Source organism: Octopus bimaculoides, chromosome 4, assembly GCF_001194135.2.
Source record: "Octopus bimaculoides isolate UCB-OBI-ISO-001 chromosome 4, ASM119413v2, whole genome shotgun sequence".
Lineage (NCBI taxonomy): Eukaryota > Metazoa > Mollusca > Cephalopoda > Octopoda > Octopodidae > Octopus > Octopus bimaculoides.
In genome coordinates, this window is record NC_068984.1 from 114,324,160 (window position 1) to 114,328,538 (window position 4,379).

Below are 4,379 nucleotides of genomic sequence, written 5' to 3' on the forward strand. Positions count from 1 at the left end.
ACATGTCACCTGCACGAAAAACGGCCACGCTCGAAATGGTGTCTTTTATGTGCCACCCACACAAGCCAGTCCAGGGGCACTGGCAACGATCTCACTCGAAAATCCTACGGGAGCCAGTCAGGCGGTACTGGCAACGGCCACACTCAAAATGGTGCATCTCATGTGCCACTCGCACAAGAGCCAGTCCAGGGGCACTGGCAACGATCTTACTTGGCTTGCCGGGTCTTCTCACGCACAATCAAAAGAAAGACCAGAATGAATACACTAGCCAGCCTGTGGGGTGAGTGTGGTAATGTCTTCGGAGACCCTACAACTGAAGACAGTAAAACGTTTCTGGGAGTTATGTGATAAAATATAGCTGATGTTTGAAACAGATATGTAAAGGAACTAATGAGTTATACAGCCAAATGATAAGGAAGAGATACAAAAATGATTATGAATATGATTCCTCCCCGTTGAAGAAAGTAAAACTGCCTTCTCAGTTAACATTGATTTGAAATTAACAAGACAATGATGGTGTAAAGTAATTGGATGATATTTTTTAAAAACAAAATACAAGACCTACAACTGGTCTTATGACACAAATCTGTCCTGGCTATTTTTTGCAAAATCTCTTTTCTAGGAAGATATTTAAATCTTAATCCTTTTTCTTTTTAAAATGAAAATTACATAACTATTAAAAGAACTTAAAATACCGAGATACTCTATCTATCAATGACCATCATCATTTAATGTCCATTTTTCATGCTGGATTTAATGTCCATTTTCCATGGATTGGATGGCTCGACAGGAACTGACGAGCCAAGCTCCATTGTCTGCTTTGGCATGGTTTCTACAGCTGGATACTCTTTCTATGCCAACCACTTTAATGGCTGTACTGGATGTTTTTTACATGGCACAGACAAAGTAATTTACAAGACAAAAATCCTAAACTGTGTAGGAGTGTAGTATTTATTTCTGGGATCACTTATTAAATACTGTGCCACTATTTGATGGTTGCAACAACAACAATGATAATTCTTTCTACTATAGGTACTTATTTTATCGACTCTGAAAGGATGAAAGGTAAAGTTGACCTTGGTGGCATTTGAAATCAGAACATAAAATCAGAAGAAATGCTGCTAGCAGTTTGTCAGCCATGCTAACGATTTTGCCAGCTCACTACCTTAACAACAACAATAATGATATTGGTTTCAAATTTTAGCAGAAGGCCAGCAATTTTGGTGGAAGGGCTAAGTTGACAAATTGACCCCAGTGCCCAACAGGTACTTACAACCCTGAAAGAATGAAAGGCAAAGTTGACCCTGGCAGCATTTGAACCCAGAACATAAAGACAGACAAAGTGCCGCTAAGCATTTTGTCTGGTGTGCTAATGATTCTGACAGCTTGCTGCCTCACAACAATAATATTAGTCTATTTATATAACATTGAAAGCTAGGTCTTTAGATGTGCTTGTGCTTTTGAGTAGCTAAACTAGATTTCAAGGACTGAAGAGAAAGGAAAAAAATTGTTTTAACATTTTTGTTCTGTTCAACTATAAAGAAGGCAAGCAAGTGTGAATTACCATTCATATAAAACAACCATTCAGCTGATTTTTGCATTCAGAATTTCAGTATTCCAACTTTTTTTTTTTTTTTTTTTTTTTTTGTGATAAGACAGACACAAGATTTCATGCTAACTATATCTAGATTTCATTGATTCCAGCCATCCATATAGGAACTTTCCAGAAGAGAACTTAAAGATTGAATAAAATATTTTTAAAAAACCATTAACATAATTTCCTGAAAAATCAGAATTTTACAGTACATACAAATCTAAATTCAAATATGAATCTATACTAAAATCTAAGAAAAACAAATGATCCATGCAGTTAAAATTCTACTCCAATAATAAAAAAAAAGAGGATATATTTATTGGATACTAACTAAATAAAACTGAATTTATCATATTCAACTTAGAAAACAGATTTACAGATAGAGAAAGGTTTACAATCTGCAAAAATTCTTCTTTTTTTTTTTTGTGAGAAACATTCTATTTTGATATTCAGCAACCTTCTACAGGATTATTATATTCCCGTACATTAGACTTATTATATATTCCTGTACATTAGACTCATTATATATTCCTATACATTAGACTCTGAAATATTATAGGTTTTAGAAATATAAATGATAAACCATTCATCCATCTATCCATCCATCTCTGTCCACTATTCCAAGAAAGGTTGTTGGGGTAGAATCTCAGGCACTTCCTCCAGTATCTGGGGTTTAAACAACTCACATATGTTAAGGATGTTGTATTGATAATCTTTCTAATATGGATAGTATTAGGGAACACAAGAAGTGCAAGCACAGCCTGGATATCTTCTTTTAGATTTGTGGATTATTTGGTATTGCAAAGCCACAACAGCTCGATGTGGTTTTTGTTAGAAGAGAATATTTTACATATCCATCCATCCATCTTCTGCCCCCACCCCCTTTTCTTCCTGGGAGGGTCATGGGGGTGTAGAGTTTTAGGCATCTCTTCCATAAGGCCCGATCAGAAGCAACTATCATTAGATATTCTGGCAGGATTCCCAAGTACAACCGAGACTATGGATATTATCCAACCATCTTGTTCTTGATCTATCCCTAGGTCTCCTGCTGGCTGGCTTGGTTTGAAGAATCTGTCTTGCAATTCTTTCCTGTGACATTCTAATCACGTCCATAGTACCAGAGCTGTGACCCCCTCAATGTGGAGAAGTAATGGCTCAACCTATAGAGACTTACTGATCTCTTGAGCCAAGGACTCTATTGAGTAACATTACTCCAAAGACACTTCAGAGGAACTCCATTTTGACGACTTGCATTTGCAATCATATTCTTTCAGCCATTACCCAACATTCATGACCAGTCAAGGTTAAATCACAAGTTGAGCTTGAAGAGACAAGAATATGACTTGATTCCTTGTCATAACTACTTCCCTGTTAGAAGAAATGTACACTTTGAAGTTCTTTAGATTGTCTGTTAATATTGGCTGAACTAAGAACGATGAAAATTTTCATTACATGACAAAATGAATGATGGATATAAGTATATGTTGCTGGGAATGAGTTCAAACCTCACTAGAGATATTATACGGCTTCTCATCAAGGCACTTACTCAGCTTGCTTCAGGCCTAAAACAGGTTTCAATCTTACTTCATGGCTAATAGTAGAAAGAACACGGAGTTATTGAAATAACAATTCTGGAAAACAGTTTATAGCAGAGACACCATCTAAGAATATCTGAAGAAGGAATTGTATTCCAAAATATCATTGGACTATAGATAACTAAATTACAACAGGTATATAGTCCATTTTTTGTATTATAGTGCATTGTTGTACCATTCAAAACTTTTTATTCTTTACAAACAATTCTAAAATAGACAACAACCTATACTAGCATAGAGAACTTGAAATATAAAATATAAAAAGGACATTTACCCCTAAATCACAAACTATTTTTACTTCCACTATAATTATACTCATTCACAGACATGAAGACTATAATGCAGTGTTTATAAACTGGCAAGTAAGAATAGGAAAGCAATAAATGTCAATATTGTGGAAAAAAATATAAGAAAGCTGTCTATTTAGTGGTAAACAATGAGAAGTTTGAAACTCTAGTATCAAAAATATTCATTTTGTTCTATTCCAGCCATAATGAAAATATTCTACTAGGAAGAATCATGGAATCCTGTTACCAAACTTTGGTTTATGGAAAAGAAATACAACTTCATCATTTCACAAATTCCAAATGATGACTACGATTGCTGGACAACAATAAGTGAAACTTTTAAATGAGGAATGGTTGTGGAAAGAATACTGAACTTAAGGCACTAATTTGCCTTCACCCATGAACCAATATGACATCTTTTCAGTGGTCACTTGATCAATTAGAAATAACCAAATCTTAACTAGAGCAATGTGAAATGAAGTGTTTTTGTTCAAGTACCCAGTGTACCATCCAATCTAGGAATTGAAACCATAGTCTTACAATTGTGAGTGCAACACCCAAACCACTAGGTCATACACCTTCACATCTCTTCTGACTACGTCTTTAAAAAAATAAAACAAAAATTAAAAAAAAAAGTTGTTTTCTTAGAGATGTTTTAGATGAATTGAAAAAATAGATTGAGGTAGAAATAAAGGGTAACAAATGGGAAATTTATGCTTTCAGGCTCTGTCGGTGAGATTGAAGAATGAAAGGGTAGCAGAAATACAGGGTGTCACTTTGGCAGTTTAGCAGTTAATGGAGTGAATTTAGGCTAAGTAAAAGTTAGAATTAATTGACAAAAGCTGAGTGAAACTGAGCAGTAATATGGCCAGAGATAGGATAAAATGAAGAAGTAATTTGTGC

At 35.0% G+C, this 4,379-nt stretch overlaps 1 protein-coding gene across 2 annotated transcripts in view; it reads right to left on the minus strand.

Annotated features, from left to right (window-relative positions):
- The window catches only part of LOC106872113 (protein C1orf43 homolog), a 33,044-nt gene that overhangs the window by 4,590 nt on the left and 24,075 nt on the right, over window positions 1-4,379 (minus strand). The gene's annotated exons all lie outside the window — the stretch shown is intronic.